Raw genomic sequence first — 19,001 nt, forward strand, 5'->3', positions numbered from 1 at the left:
TCCTGGAGCAGTTCTGGACACACAGTTTTATTCTGCCATTTGTTTTTGTTTTAAGAGATAGTAGAGCATTCCTATCCACCAAGAAGACTCTACATCAGCTGACAAGAAGACCTGCTGCTGATAGATAGCTGGCATAAGTGGGAGTAGTCTTGCTACTAAATATTTTGCAAGTACTTTACAAGCCATGTTAATATGTGACAGTGGACAGTATGAGCCACAATTAAGTGAACCTTTGTCTGGCTTTTATGGACTAATAATTGGTGCCTCACGCAAAGATGGAGGCAGACAGCCTTTATCATATGCCTCTTGGTACATATTTAGTAGTTTTTGGGGGCGATAATAGAGGTGCACTCCTAGTAAAATTCTATTGTTAATCCATTGCTCTCAGGGGATTTACTGGCTTTCATGGATTTTATTGCGTATATTGTATCATTTACAATGCCTCCCAATGTGAGTCGGACAGCCAAACTATGGGGCTCATTATGATGGCGGGCGGACATCAGTCTGCCCACCATTGTTGCTGTGCAGGGACAGCCAGCCAGACTTGCGGTGGTCACACCACTGCAATTAGGATGCGCCCGCCATATTGGCGGGTTCATCCTGGGCCTTCAACATTGTGGACGGTGCTGCAGGCTGCAGCACCGTTCACCTCCATCATTTTATGCATGCAGACCGCTCTGCCAGGCAATCGGTCCGATTGCCTGAGGTAGTTCCGTGAAGGATGATCTTTACGTCCGTCGGGGTAGCAGTGTGGATCCGCCCGCCATCCTAATCTGGCGCGTGGTCAATCCACGTTTGATGGTGGATGGATCGCCACCGCACGGCTGGCGGTGGCGGTCTGTCTGACATCATAATGACCCCCTTCGTTTTTACTGGGCTTAGGACTCTACGCACTTTACCACTGCTAATCAGTGCTAACGTGCTTGTGCTCTCTCCTCAAAACATGGGAACATTGGCTACTACCCTATTGGCATATTTAATTTACTTATAAATCCCTACTAAAGTGCAGTACATGTGCCATGGCCTATCGGTTAATTGCTACTACTGGGTCTGCAGCACTGATTGTGCCACCCACTTAAGAAGCCCTTTAGACGTGTCTCAGGCATGCCATTTCAGAGCCTGGCTGTGCAGTGTAAACTGCCATCTTGACTTGGCAAAATAATCCTGTTGCCAGGCCCAAACCTTCTTTTGTAATACTTATATGTCACCCCTAGGGTAGGCCCTGCACAGCCCCAATGGCAGGGTGCAGTGTTGTTAAAAGTTGTAAATGTACTTTTAAGTTTTACATGTCCTGGTAGTGAAAAATTCTTAAATTCGTTTTTCACTACTGCAAAACCTATCTCTCCCATAGGATAACATTGTAATTGCCTTTATTTTATTTTATTTAATAAGTGTAGTTTCCAAATAGGAAGAGATAACTGGTTAATTTTGAGGGCCTCTGGAATCCTAATTTGAAATCCTAATTTTTGGTCAAGTCAGATATTAAATTACAATTCAGAAAATGCCACTTTTAGAACGTTCAGTGTCTGGTAACGGTGCCTACAGGAGATTTCCTTTAACCCCTTTAGTGCTGCCGTCGGCCGTTGGACGTTGCAAGCACTACCTCCGTAGTGCTGCGCACGTCCAATGGCTGACGTGGCCCCACACATTTCTTAGAACGTTCAGCACTGGCGCTGAACGTTCGACGCATGAAACGGGTTAAAGATAAACTAGTTTGATTTTTAACAAACCAATTCTGAGAGCCCAAATGAGTGGCCTCAACTAAATTAATTATTCAAATTAATTGCAAAAATCACAGAGAAGGCAATCAAAAGGAACAAACAGACGGGTGTATAGTTTTTCTATACACATTCATGTGGATAAAAAGCATGGCAAGAGGGTATATCACACAGTTCACATACACAAAAGTTACTGAGATTAATAGTTTTTACAATGATCTTATCTCATAATAATCTTTGTAAAAACCCATTTCATATATTTTTACAGATCCAAATTATCATTGAGCATACAGTGATTAACTCCTATATAACAATGATAGCGAAAATGGGTTATAGGTGTCGACTTTTCGGTCTTATCTTGTACAACATCTGGAAGACCATCTTCAGGACCAGAAATTCAAATGTAGACTGAAGACCCTTGAAGTAAAAACGGGTTGGACCTATGAATGAATGGCCTGAGTGGAAGGCTCAGGGCAATCTGGACCAGATAAATGAATTATCTAACAGTATTGTTGCCAATTAAGGATTACTTCTGACAGTCTTTGTGAGGTAATCACCATTAAATTATTGGCGAGTCGACACTCGCAATGTCAAGTGGTTCTGCTTGATTTGGTGCACTGATCGCTGATGGCTATTTCCTCTAAAACATTAGTTTATAATTAAATATATCCAGTTCTACTAATTGGATTTTTTAAATGTTGGTCTTTTTTTATTTATTAAAGTAAGCTCTATATTTCTAACTTTGGGGCTGATTTGGATGGTGAGCGGACTTTAGTACGCCCACCATCCCAGTGAAAACGGGACAGGCCGCCAGACTTGCGGCGGTCCCACAGCCCTGATTAGGATGCAACATATTTGACATTGCGGCGGCTGATGCGTACAGCCGCACCAGCCGCAATGCCAAAATGGCATGTTGTGCATTTGCATGCACAACGTGGCAGGCACCGTGCGGTGCCTGCCACCTTGTGCATGCAAATGGACGGGGCAACCCTGGGTACCCCCCACCCCACGGACCCCACATAGGGCCCCCAAAGAACATTTCCACCAGCATTTCCATGCCGGCAAAGCCACCATGGAAAGGCCTTCACAACACACCATCCTAATATGGATGGCGGTGCCTGCTAGGCACCGCCACCATATTAGGGGCCAATTCCGCCTGGCAGGCAATCTTTACGATATTGTGGCGGTTGCCACCACCAGATCGGCGGTGGTGAATGTCAGGACATCATAATGAGCCCCTTTGTGTGGGCTTTATGTGTGTGGTGTTTTCACTGTTTAACTGTTTGAAGTATTGCACAAATACTATACATATTGTCTCCAAGTTAAGCCTGACTGCTCTGTGCCAAGCTACCAGGGAGTTTAGCATAGGTTAATTTGGAGTTTGCTTGTGGCTTACCCTTACTAGGTTTCTGTTTGCTGCGTGACCAGGGCTCACATCCCAGTCAACGAGTACCCCACTTTCTAACAGTTCTGTTTCAACCATCACTGCCACTGATACAAATAAACTAAAGTTAATGAAAAGTGTAGGTCTTCTCTTGTGGGTGTTGTATGTTCCACTGCCATTTTTGTCTTTCTGCCCTCACCCCTTACCTCACTTTTTATCATGTCACAGAAGGGCATCTTCAGTATCCCCTAGCAAATTGCTTCATGCACGATTTTCAGTTTACGCCTCCTGGTTTTTCATCCTTTTTATCCTTTCACTGAAATTAGTGGCTTTCTCAGCTTCAGTGAAAAAGCGCGAATTTCCATTTAGACTTATATGTAGTTTTGCAGGATAGGCCTTGGCATATGCTACATTTGCTTATTGAAATTTCCTTGTGACTGGCAGAAATATATACATCTAGCCTCCTGCACTGATATTGTGAAGTCAGGCAATAGTGAAATCTAGACCCTTGGTAACGCAGGCCCCTCATCTCACTTGCTAATCTCAGGGGTGCTTCTCTGTCCCTATAGTTGAGTAGTCTTCAATTGTGTGCCTCACTAAGAGCCTGTACGCCAGCGATCTGTGTGATATCTTACTGCATAGAGATCAGAGAATCTGGCCCTGTCAGAGATATCTACAAAGAGCTGATCTACAAATTCCAAAATATTTCCTCTGGGCGTGGCCTCCAGCACTCTTATTATTAAAAGATTATTCCAACTGGATCTTACTTCTAAGTCTTCATTCTTAGTTTTGACCATTTCTGGTGCCTTTTCCAATTTCCAGATATTTTCATCATTACTTGAGATGGTATGTTCTGTGTCCAAAATATATCACTCTACCCAAAATAGTCTGGAAACTTGTTTATCCATCCTCTCCTTCATCTGGTCCACTCAGATGTTCAGGGAGTATAGTTTGCTATCTTTTACAGATAGACTTTTTTGGCATTGTCAGGAGGAGTGCTTTGATGCCTGCTTTATCTTGCTTATCTGATGGTCCAGATGCTGATGAAGCTTCATTCCCTGAATGTGTGCCTGAATGTGTGGTACCTTGTTTCTTGTTTACAAATGGAATTTTGGATTGGCGCCAATCATTGTTTCCCAAAGTGCTGCAGCTAGCTCTCTGTCAATTGTTTAATTTATTCCATGTCACAAATGAACCTTGTCAAACCCTGTTCTCTTTTCTCCCCCTCAGCAAGAGAACTTACTAAATGTACTTTACGTTTTAAAACATTTCGCTGTATTTAAAATTTTCCATGTCACAAATGAACCTTGTCACTTGCCTCACCCCGTCCCACTGAGCATGGTTGCTAGTATTCTCCAAATTAAATATGGGAGTATACAGTGTAGCATCACATCACGTGTGCTTTCATATGTCCCTCACTATCTTTTCCACTCACCCAACATGGCTGCCAAAATCTCCCAACTCGCTATGGGACAACGTCCTATCCAGCGCAACACCATGCGCACGGTCACATGACCCTCTCTGCTCATTTGTAGCCGCCCATCAGCGAGATTCTATCACCACCGATCCTGGCACCAGCGATTCTGCTCCGCACTTCTTGATAGAACTCACGGTAAGAGAGCCCTTGTGGTTCCCTCAGGGACCATTCCAGCGACCCACGCCACATAGCCTTGACCCAGTCTTTCCATTTTAGGCATCTGATACTCGTTGTTGCAACTCTGTAATATCCGTTGTTAATGCAGCTATTTGTTGTTTATCTCAGCAAGGGCCTGCTTAATTGCGGAACTGTCTGCTGTAGCCTGCGAGTAATATGCCTGAGCTTCTTCTCTATGATGCTGTAAGGCCTGTAAGAGGCAACAGCAGAACAATCTAGTGAGCCAGCAGGTATGACATTCGGTTGAGCCTCAGCCCTGGGAGGAGCTGGAAGGGTCTGAGGAGAAGAACTTGCTGAGTGTCTGAGATCCCTGCATGATGCTGAGGTCAATACAAGTGACAAGCTTAAATCATGATATAGCGAGGTAAGGCTAGAACCTAGCCCTGGACCCAAAGTGTGGTCAGGGGAAGGACCAGGGTCAGGGCCAAAACCAGAAAGTTTCAAAATCAGGGTGTTCAGTTCCCCTTTTGCAGTGACCCATTTAGGAAGTGGACTGCTAGTGATAGCCAGTTTGGTGGAAGCAGGGTTAAGACCGCGTGAGTCACTGTCTTTATTGCTTCCTTTTTTATAATTTCTAGTGTTTTTTTATGATGAAATTGCATCTTTTTTCCCCTCCTTTCCAGTGGATAAGCAAAGCGGTTGGTCTGTTATCTGTGTGTCACTGGGAATCACTTCACCGGGGGTATTTGCTGCTGTGTCATGATGGTGAAGATTTCCATCTTTACAGGATGACTGAGCACCGGCGGTAGTTGAAGAGGTAGGAGAAGTAGTACCTTGCTCGTGCATAACCGGTGAAGCATCCAGAAAGTCATCAGTCTGTACGTCCAGTCCAGTTCCTAAAAAATCTTCACCTCGCTGGCGGTTCAGGCCAGTACCTTGTTCAACAGGTAGAATAGCGCTATCTGCGCTTTCTGCATAAGGGGGAGGTCCTGAGCTTGCTTGTTGTGTAAGCGCTGATAGCGGGTCTCCTATTTGCGTATACCCTGTTGTAAGATTGGCATCTTGTTTACACAAGGCTCCCCCTTTTACTGCAGCTTCCAAGGGTGAACAGGTAAGGACATCTTCAGTCAGCACTTCACCATGTGAGCCAGAGAGCAGAAGTTCTCCATCAGAACTTAGAGAGTTAGATTGCAAAGAGTCCTGCGCCGAGTGATATTCTGTGCACAGTGAAGAAGGGAGGACAGAAGGCGCAGCAATAGACTCTTTTGGCCCATTTAGAAAAGCCTCTAATGGGGGCGTGGCTTGATGCCCAAGGAGGATGGTGGCTGCTCCGTGATTTCCGGTGCGATGGCGCAAGTTGACAATCCTTTTAAGCGGTTTCTGTGACCTACTGCTGTGCCAACGCACAGGTCTGGCATGAGGAACCACTCGACGGCCGCCCATTGAAGTGTGAGGCTCTCTGCGAACATGGAAGCATTGTTTTTATCGCTCACTCTGCCGCCCTCAGAAACAGCCGCCATTTTGTCATGAGGTTGCTCTGTTTACTGAGTCTACAGTGCTGAGGAGATGTGCTTCAACTTTCCTGCTGTTTCTCTTTTAAGGGAAGGCGTTGGAAAACAACAACATGCTTTGAGGTACATGCTCATTATATTTTTCCTCCAGCCTTTCAGATGATTTTTTTCTTTTCTTTCTTTTTTTCTGGCACTCTAGGAGGTCAATGCATAGACTAGAGAGGTACTGAGTTGCTGTTGGGAAGTTCAGCTTATATGTCCCTGTTTTTACATTGATATCAAAAGAAACATGTTTTAAACAGTCAACCAGGCATCTGATCTCAGAATTTATTTTTGGTTATTCACTTGCTATTTTTAAATAATTTTCTTCCCTCATCATAAGCTTTGTCATATCTCAGCTTTCTCACCAAGGAGTCTTCATTTCTATGAACTTTACTTTACATAGCTTATGGGAAGACTACGAGGACCTAGCACTAATACTTCGTCTCTGGCGCACAGATTTATTAAAAATTCCACAGTTTTCTCAAACTTTGCTGTAATGGAATCTTCTTCAGTCTCTCAGACAAAGAATGACGCATCACCAACTACGACATCAACGGCAGCTATCCTGGCGAACTCTGCTCAGGTTACCACCAAACGTCTCAAAAAAGACCCACCTTCTCCTGCAAAATCACCACCTCCTGCCTCGTTGGATTTATTACTTGATGAAGTACGTGCCTTAAGGCCCTTTATGGAGGAAACAAATACTAAACTACAATTTCTTACTGAGAGGAGGTCCCAATCAGATGAGCGGCTTCATGCAGGAACAGAATATTTCCTTGTATGGTGTAACTGAAAGCAAAGTAAATACCCTTCAGTCACAAGTCTATTCCTTGCCGAAGCAAGTTGAGGATTTAGAAAATAGAAATAGAAGGAATAATATATGCATATAAGGTCTACCGCAAAAGACAGAGGGTGCAGACCCTCTCACCTTCTTCAAAAAAATTGCTGCCTACATTGCTGAACCTACCTGAAGGTACCAATCTGAACATTCAGTGCGCACATAGATTGGGTCATCAACCTGTTAATACGTCTGGTTTAAATCGCCCAAGAGGTGTCAGCTTGTATTTCCTGTAGTATATCTCAGCTTCTAAAACAACAACACATATCTCTTGGTTAGGGCATGCTTTATTCTTTTCACAAGATTATGCCAAGAGAACGGCAGACAGAAGCAGAGAATTTCTAAATATGAGGCCGGATCTTCGTGCTCTTGGTGCTAGATACTGCCTTTTTCATCCTTGTCTTTTTAAGGTCACATATAGAAAAAAGACGACCACCTACGAGGATCCAGTTAAACTTAAAAGTTTTCTCAATTCTTGCAAAATAGAAACTATGGACACTTCCGGCACTTCGACTTCTCATTCTGGTTAAACACAAATTCTTGATATAGTGTTGTTTAAATTTTCTACCTTCATTTTTTAATATGCTGCATACTTATTTCTTTTTCTTAGGTCATTTCCTTTTTTGAAGTTCATATTATATTGTGGTTGTTATATTACTAGCCAATATCTAGCTCTCATCTATTTCTCCCTTTAGGTATCCCATTTTATATATTTGTCATTGTCTCGCTCCCTGTCATACCCAGTCGTCCTTGTGCCCCTTCTGCGAGATCTGGATACACCAGTCTTCTTTGTGGTTTCATCCCCCCATTCCTTTTTTGGAATTCTATAGGTATGTGTTTTTTCCCTTGTGTTTTTCTTTTGCTCTTAATTTTTGCCTCTTACCCGTTGCTGTCTCTTTTTTCCTTTTTTCATCTCCCTTCCTTACTTGTTCTTTTTCTACTTCTGTGCTTTATATTTTATCAGGTTTATATTCTGTCTGGTCTACCTCAATTTGTTCTTCTAATAGTTAGTTTATGTCATTGAATATTATTTCTTGGCATGTTTGAGGTTTGAATTCACCAATCAAAAGACTACATGTTTTAACACATTTAGCTAAATTGAAAGCAGATATAGCAATGATTCAAGAGTCACACCTAAACCGAATCCTTAAAGTTGAATAGAGATTGGGTAGGCTCATTCTTCTTCTTTAATCTGGGTGACAGAAACGTAATGGTGTCATCACGTTGTGTCACAAATCTCTTGTGTCTCAAGAAAATGATGATGTGGGTCGCTGGTTATTTACGGATTTACAGATTGGGAAGGTTCCACTCTCTTTAATATCTATGCGCCAACTATAGGTGATTTTTTTTTTTTTGGTCTCACCTTGCACGAAAACTGATGCATTATCCACATGATAATCTCATTTTGGGAGGAGATTGCAATCAAATCATAGACCCTTTCATTGATCATAATTCCTTGACTTCCTTTATATCATCTAAAGCTCATAAATCATTTATGAAACCCTTTCAGCATAGGCAATTGATAGACGCATGGAGAATATGCAATCCCTCTTTGAGAGAATATACATACTTCTCTCCGGCACAAGTGACACTCAGTGATCGAATTTTTATTTCCCATAACATTTCTCAACCCATTTAATCTGCAGAAATTGTCTCTATATTAATATCTGATCATGCCCCCGTTTTTATCCTTTTAGATATACTTAACAAACTAACTGTTTCTCGGCGATGGTGTTTTAATAACTCGTTGCTACTTGATTCTGTTTTTACTTCCTCTTTTACCTCTATTTTTTAGGAATATTTTCTTTTTAATGAATCTGAAAACCTCCCCTTTCATACAATATGGGATGCTTTTAAGGCAGCAGCCTATGATTTTATTCTTAATTAAGTTTCCAAAAAACAACACATTGCCCACAAAAATGCCACAGACCTTTTTGCAAAGGTAAAGAGATTGGAACATTCCTACTATGCTACCAAGTTGAAAGAATGCTTATCGGAACTCATAGCTACTAAACTTAAGTTTAATAACGAGTCTACTGAGAATGCTTCTCTGTTTTTTGCTGAAATGCAGTGCAAAATTGTATGGTGGTCAGAATAAATCTGGCAAATTACTAGCAAATTATCTTAAAATGAAAAACACAAATTTAGAATTGAGTTGATACTTGATGATCACCAGCTACCCAAATACAAAGATTCAGAGATTCTGCAGGAGTTTTATCGTTTTTATGAAACCCTGTACACACGGGAGTCCTCTTCTACAGATGATGTCATTTCGGACTATCTCTCCTCCATCTGAAAGTCTTTTGATGCTCAATTGAACTTTGACTCGTTGGAACTTGATATTTCATTGAGGGAATTGCATACTGCATTACACACGCTCAAAAAAGATAAGGCCCCAGGACCAGATGGTTTTACTGTAGAGTTTTTCTCATATTTTTCTCATCTACTCGTTCTCAAGTTACATAAACTTCTAACTTCTTTTACACAGGCATGTACTTCTTCTGGTTCCTTTTTGGAAGCCCTGATTTGTCTCATACCCAAAGAGGACAAAGACCCACGTTTCTGTAGACATTATAGACCAATTTCTTTAGTGACTATTGATTATAAAACCTTTTCAAAGTCTTTGGCCTTGAGATTGGAGTAATTCTTTTCTGATGTCTTGGGTAAAGAGCAATCTGGTTTTGTCACAGGACGTTTCCTGGCAGACAATACACGCTTATTTTTTTACATACTCTCTAAAACCTCTCACACGTCTGAATCTACGGCTGCTATCGCATTAGACATGGAAAAAAGTTTGATAGAGTATACTGGCCTTTTACTTTTTCAACACTTAAATGGTTTGGTTTTGGTCCAAAAATTGTTAATTTAATTTCTCTCCTTTATTCCAATCCTAAGGCAGCAATTTTTGTGAATGGCCTTACTTCCTCATATTTTAACTTGAGAAGAGATGTTAGACAAGGGTGTCCCCTATCCCCTTTTCTTTTTAACCTAGTTTTAGAACCTTTTTTTCTAGAATCTGAATATTTTTGGGTTTGCTTCTGAAAAGACACACATTAAACTAGGGGCTTATGTGGATGATATTTCATTTTTCTCTTGAAACCACGCTTCTCCCTTCCTACAATCCTACAAGAAGTGAATGCATACTCTTCTGTTTCAGGATATAGGTTAAACAACGATAAATGCGAAATATTACCCTTAACTAAATTTACCTTTAAAGATGATTTTAAAATAACTACTTTTAAATGGAACCCCGAATATATAAAGTATCTGGGTATGTACTTCTCTGCATCAATTAAGTCGTCGATCTCCATGAATTTTAGATAAATGCTCTTTAAAAATATCTGCCTTGATAGACAAATGGTACCATCTCTCCCTTTCTTTGTGGGGGGGATTAGACACTATAAAGATGATGTTATTCTCATAGTTCTTTTCACTATTTCTAACATACCAGTTGCCATACCTCAAACATTTTTAAGAAAATTAATTCCTTATTATCATCTTTCCTTTGGAGTCATAAGAGGGCCCGTATGTCCTTATTAAAACTCACACGTCCAAAACTGGAAGGGGGTGTCAACTTTCCTGACTTTCCTAACTACTACAAAGCTTTCATATTGTGCCAGTCCTCTCAATGGTTAATGAGGCCCTTACCTAATTCTCCAATTTGGGTCAGGCTTGAACATTCATACCTCACTCCTTTTTCCTTTCAAGAATATCTGTCATTTACGCGGAAACCGCAGAAGTTATCCACTCCCATTGTTAAGCACAAAAAAAAATTATTGGATACACTCTTATGGGATAAGTCCCCTGACATGGTAGCATTCCTACCATCCACCATATGGCACAACAAACTAATAACGATCAAGGGTAAGCCCATCTACTGGAAAGCATGGAGGCAGAAAGGTCTACTATGGGTCAACCAGCTAGTTCAAAATGGTACAGTCATGTCTTTCCCTCAGGCTCGTTCTCTATTAAATCTCCCTCCCTTATCTCAAAATATTTACCAATTATTGTACAATGCTTTGAGTCTGGCTATTGGTCTAGCTAGTCTCACTCCTATTTTATCTCCTATTACTGCCAACCTCACTCGTACTTTACTAGGCACATGCCCCAAAGCATCCACCATATATGCTTAAATACGCAAATTAAACATGGCCAGAGACAAAACTAAAGTGGAATTGGACTGGGAACGTGATTTAGATGTAGATTGGTTCATTCACTTATGGAACAAAATTTGTCTTAAGATAAGGAAATCCTCTAGACCAGCCACCACCATGCAGACACTTTTCTTCATCTACAATAGATTGCTTCTTTCCCCCACAATTCTTCATAAGATGAATGATGACACACCTGATACTTGCTGGTCCTGATCCCCAACACATGCCGATTTAAAACATTTACTTTTTACCTGCCCTTATGTCCATAAATTCTGGAAATGTGTTTTTATCAAATTACCTTTATCGTTAGCCCTACAATACCCTTCTCCATTTCTTTTTAAGATATTTTTATTAATTTTCATAACATTACAGCTACTATGATCAGTTGGTTGTAGTACATAAATTTCACCACAATAATTCACATAATAAAAAAGGAATTAAACCTCTGAGCGACAGTAGTCTGTATTTCGATGTCCCAACATTGCCAACCAATAATGCCAACAGTTTTATGTCTAATATCCTGCAATGTTCAATATGACGTCTTCCTTGTCATACCTATAATGTTTTATGAGTTGAGTCAAAATGAACCTCCCCATTCCCTTCCTCTACAAAAAAATATAATAAACAAAAAACGAACTCCCCCTCCCCTTCTACAGGCTCAGTCCTACATTTCTATATGTGTATGACAGTCAGCAATACAATATGTACATTTGCATGAAGTTAAGGAGAATCAAAGGGAGAGGGTGAAAAAGGTACTGGAGCCAATTCTCTTCCCCTGGTATATATGTTTTATCAGAGAGAACTTGCTCTGGAGTGGGTGCTCCTAGCGTATTTTTGTTTTGGAAAGGAAACACATTATTTTTATAGTAAGGCCCTCACTCTCCAACCTAGTTGGTGACATGCTTCATCATCGGGCCCCACCCAAGGCACGGAGTGCCCCTCGGGTGTGCTACGACATCTGGATACAGCAGAGCTAGTATTGTGCCGTGAGAGTGCAGTGAAAGGAAGTGAGTTAATGTTAAAAAGGCTGTCCTAAGAGTCCCTTGGATAAAAAAATACTATTTTATTGAGTTGGCCCTTAGCAGTTAATAAAAAACGAGAGTCGGATATTTAAGGAGATCTTAAGGTAACTCCAATATCCAAGTCAGTCTTAAATATCCGACTCTCGTTTTAAATAACTGCCAAGGGCCCACTCATTAAAATAGTCATTTTTTATCCCAGGGACACATAGGACAGCCTTTTTTACATTCCCTCACTTCCTTTCACTGCACTCTCAGGGCACAATACCAGTTCCGCTGTATCCAGGCATCGCAGCACACCCGAGGTGCACTAGGTGCCTTGGGTGGGGCCCGATGATGAAGCATGTCACCAACTGGGTTGGTGAGTGAGGGTCTTACTATAAACCTAATGTGTTTCCTTTCCAAAATAAACATACGCTAGGAGCACCCACTCCAGAGCTAGTCCTATTTGATAAAACATTTGCATAAAGTGACTCAGTTGCAACCAATAACATCTGTAATATATAATGATCGTACAACATCCCGCATGTTGCCCATCTCAGTTTTGTAAGAGACACCACTAAATGTATAGTATTCCTTTCATTATACCTGTACATCTGTAGCTATAAATTCTTCCAAGATTGCATTCCATTCCAATGAGATAGGTTTCTTTCGCAGTCCCCTCTGTTTCTCTCTTTTAAGTTCAGTGCCCTCTGCTCTACCCCATCTAATCACTTCATTGTACCAGTCCAACACTGACGGTGTTTTGTGGTCTTCCATCTCATGGTAATATTTTGTTTGGCCAGAATTAAAAAACGCCATATTTGCAAATTTACGAAAAGGGCTTCCATTTTTGCCTCTGGGCCCTAATCCTAATAGACAATACTCCAATGGCTCACTACTCCTCACCGGGGCAACGTCATTCACCATTTTGTGTACTGTTGACCAGTAATGTATTAATCTTGGACAGTCCCATAAAATGTGTAGTAAAGTCACATTTGGGGAGTGGCAGCGGGGACAAGCATCTGCGGTATCTGGAAACATTAAACTTAGCTTGTGTGGGGTTAGGTAGGCACGATGGACAATCATGAGCTGAATTAGTTTTAACTTTGTATTTCTGAATACCTTTCTCGGGTACATCAGCAGATCACCCCATTCTCCATCAGTCAGTAGACAACATATGTCAGTATTCAATTAGTCATGAATAGTCTGAAGTTATACTGCAGTGTGTGATCTAATCCCCCAGTACAACCATTTTGTCAGATGACTGCCATTATCCATCAAGTATTGCATGTGGACTAACTTGTGCGTTGGAGGTTCCGTCCCTTCTGGGGCCCAAGCCGATCAAATATATCGGGTGATATTTTCTCTCTCATAAATGTATCACGATTCATCAGAGCATTATCCGTAAAGAACATGCCCACATTGTTCGCACCCGCATCCACCCAGGCAGAGATACACCGAAGTGTTACTGTCCCTGTGGGTAATGGGAGTCCCAGTAGCACAATATTAGGGGCGTAAGGGGTCTGTGTCTTTGTATAGCGAAGAAGGAATTTTGCTGTTAGGCAATAGAAATGTATGAAGTTCCCCTCCTTCCCAAGCGTGTCGAGTCATGGCGATCTTTTGCAAATTACGGCCTGCAATCCAATACACCAACCACTGCAATTGGCCTTATTCGTCTACACCCTGTTCCCCATATTCATTCTACTAGCAGGGAATCTAATAGTTTAAACACCTGCACTGGGATCATAATGGGTAAATTGGTGACATGATATAGCAATCTGGGGAGCATCACCATTTTGGCAATGGCCACCTTTCCCGCCACCGATATTGGCTAGGATGTCCACATTTTTATTTGTGCTTTAAGCGCAGCAATAGCCCGGGTCAAGTTGCCATCCAATAGATCCTCCACCTCTCTCTATACCTGGATGCCTAGATATCTAAAAATAACAGTCGCTGCTTGGAACGTCCAGTGACCAAAGCGTACTGGGTCAGCCCGTGCTGCATCAGTAAAAAAGTACACAATTGATTTGTTCTCATTAATGGAGAGGCCTGAGAGCCACTGACATGTGGTGAACATTATAGGTATTGGTTCGTAGTCCTCATCGAGAATATTAAAATATAATATTAGATCATCCGCATTTGCCGAAATAATGTGGTTATCATTTCCCATTCGAATATCCCTGTGTCCTGCCGTAGCACAGAGTTTAATAAGTAGGGACTCTAAAATAAATAATAAAGGTGAAAGCGGGCATCCTTGTCTGGTACCCCATGCAATTATGTATTATTGTGAAATATGGGCACCCGTACATGCGCGTGCTGCGGGGTTCGTATATAGCAGTTGTACCCATGTCACGTATTTCTCCGGAATTCCAAACTTTAGGCGAGTGTGTAACATGTACTTCCAATGTAATGAGTCGAATGCTTGATGTAAATCTAGGGAGATACAACCCTATGTAGTGGCAGTTGCGGGTGTATGTGACATTACCTGGTGTAGTCTTCTAATATTAAGGGCCGTACATCTTTTAGTCTGCTTTGTGGTCATTTAATAACTGTGGAAATTGCAGCCCTTCAAAAAAAGACTCTGAGTCAGCTCCATCAATCCCCACGGGTGCTGCGTATAGATTTTGTAGTAGCATTTAAAGGCTGTGTTTTTCTCTACTTGAGTATGAGCAGTAGCACCTTCCGGAGTGTTGATTTCGAGAATGGGGGACACTGCTGGTGTATCTTTAATAATTCTAGCAAGGAGAGGGACTGATCTATCTGCTATTGCATGCTGCTTCTGTGTGTATAAACGGTAGTCCAAAATACGAAGTTCTTATAGAAGTTCAGCGTGTTGTAGATGTGCTACTTGTAGTGCATCCTTATGTGTTTCATTTATCGCTGCTGCCTGTTCTAGGTTGCCCAGGTTATTATCAACTTCTGTGAGTTTTTCAATTAAAGGAATGCACGCCCCCACTCGTGTGCTGATTGCCACTCCCCCGCATCACAGTTTTAAAAGCGTCCCATTCAATTTGACCTGTACTAGCAGCATCTGCGTTTTCAGTGAAATAATTGACTATGGACTTTGAGAGGGCACTATGAAAAACTAGGGATTCCAACAGCGAGGTTCTTAGCTGCCAATTTGGTATTGGTGTGGTGACTTTTTCCCGCAATAGTGTAACCTCAATGAGGTTATGATCCGAAAAGGTTTTACCTAGATACGTGGTGTCTGTAATATTGGCAATTAGATTCAGCGAGCAATATATTCTATCAATATGGGTATGCAGCCCAAGTGGTGGCGGAAAGAAAGAATACTCCTTACTAGTAGGGTGTGCCATGTGCCACGCATCTCCTTTACCCCATCGTTCCGCCCAGCTTTTAAGGGCTTCTGACTGTTTTCTGCATCCTGTACCCTGTAGTGGGGGGTGTGACCTGTCCAGCTCGATATCCATATTGCATAAATCTCCCCCCCCAAACCCCAGGGGTACTCGTCCCATCCCACCAGCACAGTGGTGAGTATCTAGAGGAATTGATCTTGTTCTATATTCGGAGCATATACACTCCCTATTACTATGTGTTCCCCATCTAACAGACGGATCACTGACAGAATATCGACAGTCAAAATATCGACTTGCCAAAATATCGAGGTGAAAATATAGAATGCCAGAAAATTGACTTCCTATCTACAAACAGGTAAGTATAAAAATATCGACTCCAAAATATCGATAGGAAAAAATATAGACAGTCAAAATATCGATTTTTTTAAATATCTTAAAACTAATTTTAAAGTAATATAATAATAAATATAATTAATTTTAACATACTTAAAATACTTAAATGAACTTAAAATTAATAAATAATTACTGTAACTTAAAAAAACATTTTAAAACATAAATAAACTTAAAATTAATAAATAATTACTGTAACTTAAAAAAAAACATTTTAAAACACACATATATATATATATATATATATATATATATATATATATATATATATATATATATATATATATATATATTACCTACTGGCGGTCGCCAGTAGGTATATATAGTTAGGATTTTTTCCCTATGGGATTTTTGAAAATTCTATGTCTAATAACTTTGGCGTTTGTGGACGGAATTGGCTGAAATTTTCAGGAAAATGGCACATTTTGTTTCTGAGCAGCCCCTGAAAATTGGGCGGGGGTTCGTCCAGGGGGGGTCGAGAAAAAAGGGGGGTCCCAAAACGTGTTTTTAACATTGAGTTTTCCATAGGGCGGTTGGCCTCACTTTTAGCCCGAACGGCTGAATGGATTTGCACGAAACTTGGCAAAATTGTAGGGACTGGTAGCCCGATGTGCCTTTTGTAGGTCTCAATATATGTGCTCCAGTGGATTTTGAGAAATTAACGTTTAAAAAAGATATATATCTGTAACAGCGGACCGGGCAGCGCCCCGGTTCGCGGACCTTACGCGTACCAGAACTTCGCGTAGCGAAGCTGATTGGCTCTCCGGTGTCTGTCAACATTCTAAACAGTCCGGAGCGGCCGCCATCTTGTCTCTTGGTAGGATTGAGAGACAAGAGGAGGCCAAAACAAAGGGGGAAATAACCATAAGGGGGCATAGTAGATCCTCCCTGACCCCCTAGGTTTAAAGTGGAGGCTTTAAAAGGGCCCCGCGGGGCAAAAAAAATAAAAAAAAATTTTGTTTTTTTGCGTGGGTAGCGCCCGGTCCGCGAACCGGGAAGCGTTCTGGGCAGCGTACTGCAATGAAAAATGAATGATAGACTTTTTAAATACTGTATGTTAATTGATTGTTGGTTTTGTTGATTATTTTTTAATTTTAATTTTTTCTGTAAACTACTTTCCCACCTTTTTTGATGGTGCGCTTCCCAGGGAGCGACCCGGTACGCGAACTGTTGAGCGCCCCGGTTCGCGAACCTTAAGCGTTACGGGAGTCCACCATTTTGTGTTTCGGTCGAATTAAGATACAAAATGGAGGGCAAATAATGTTCAGAATGGGTAGAAGGGGGCACGGTAGACTTATCTTGACCCCCTAGGTTTTGTGAGGGTGGCTGAGGAGGCTTATATGTGCGAAAAAAAAACATTTTTTTTAAAAATTTCGCGAGGTTAGCTCCCGGTTCGCGTACCGGGTAGCGCCCCGGGGAGCGTATTTTGTTGAAAATTAGTGAAAAAAGTTAGAGTAAAATAATAATTGTGAGTGATCAGATGTAGGGTAGCTCTGAGAAGAGCTTTTGGGTTTATGGTACATTTAGGTACTTATAAGTAGGTACCAATGCACAGTCTTAAATTCAGAGTGAATATTCTGTTGCCCTCATCTGAGAAGTGAACTCCATCTCCTCTGTAGATATCTTGCATGTAGTAATGCAAGTTATTGTTGTACATGGAGCCCATTCCATGGTCTCTCATGTAAGCTGAAACAGATTTGTTTACATGCTTCCTCGACTTCTCAATTTGTGGACAAAATTGGTTTGACCACCTCCATTTCTGTCTTTGGCATATATTTGAATATACCAAGGCAGTCTGAGGAAAAAGTGCCATCAATTGCTCAAAGGTGTCCTTTAAAAGCATTTCCAGACCTACCCCAGTCAAAGTGCCCAAATCATTACCTCCACAGTGCACAATTAACAGGTCAGGTTTGGGCAAATGCATAAAGGTTTTCACCAATGGTATCAATTGGTGACATTTTAATCCTCTGTGGCCAAACCATTTAATTTCCACATCTTGTAAATTGAGGTTAGGTAAATTTCTGTTCTCAGCATACCTGTGAGCCCAGTGGATATAACTATGTCCAACAATCCAGACAGAAAACATGGTGAGAGAAGGTTCTGCTGCAGTCAGATGAAGTGTGGCAATGAAATGGCAGTTGAAAAAATGAGAGTTTAAAATGAAAAAAACTGTGGAGTTTCTGTGTTAATGAAGCAGTAACAGTGATTGGTGGATTTTGATTGCTGAAAACAGAAAGTTAGGGTGCATGGATGAGTTATTTGAAAGATGTATTTTGAATGGTCAATAAATAATCATTAAATGAAAGATTGCAGTGGATACGCAGGTGCACTGAGAGTTCAGAGTTCAATTGCAACATTGTTGTGTGAACTTGCAAACACCAGAGGTCTTGCAAGAGGTGATTGCTATGCAGAAAAGGCATGAAATGGCAGAGGGGGGAAGGGTTTTCATTTGAAAAAAAGTGAGGGAAGAGTTTTGATTGGGTGACATGAGAGATATGTGTGAAGAATTACAGCATTTCTGTGCTTTTGATAGCTGCAGACTCTGGAGTGCATACCTTTTGCTCTGCTGAAGACAAATTGGTGTGTTTCTGAGACTGTTTTCAAACTCAAAGTATTTGCTAAGGTGAGAAAATATTTCTTTAATTTAGATAGAGAATAGTGTGCTTTAAGGAGAAAATTATGAAGAAAGTTGTGTTTTTCAAATGTTGCTTTGTCTCAAGTGTTTTACAAATAGATTTTGTTTCTTTGAGAAAATGTAATTGGAGAAAATGTGAAGTATTAGTACTGACAGGGTGTTTTTCTGCATAGGAGCTGTGGAGTCTTTTCAAATTATGACTTGAGAATCGTTTTTGAGGAAGATGAATGGTTATAATATTTCTGACAAGGACATAATGGTGTATGCTTCTTTATAATGCAATTGAATGTCTCTGATGTTATTTTTCCCATTTTAATGTAAGACCTTTCTCTGTGGCGCAAATTGCTTGTAAATATGCTCCCACCTGTGCATGGTAAATTTAGATTTTGAATGTTTGTGTTACATAGCCATGTTAAA

The sequence above is a fragment of the Lissotriton helveticus genome, chromosome 6, assembly GCF_964261635.1.
Source record: "Lissotriton helveticus chromosome 6, aLisHel1.1, whole genome shotgun sequence".
Lineage (NCBI taxonomy): Eukaryota > Metazoa > Chordata > Amphibia > Caudata > Salamandridae > Lissotriton > Lissotriton helveticus.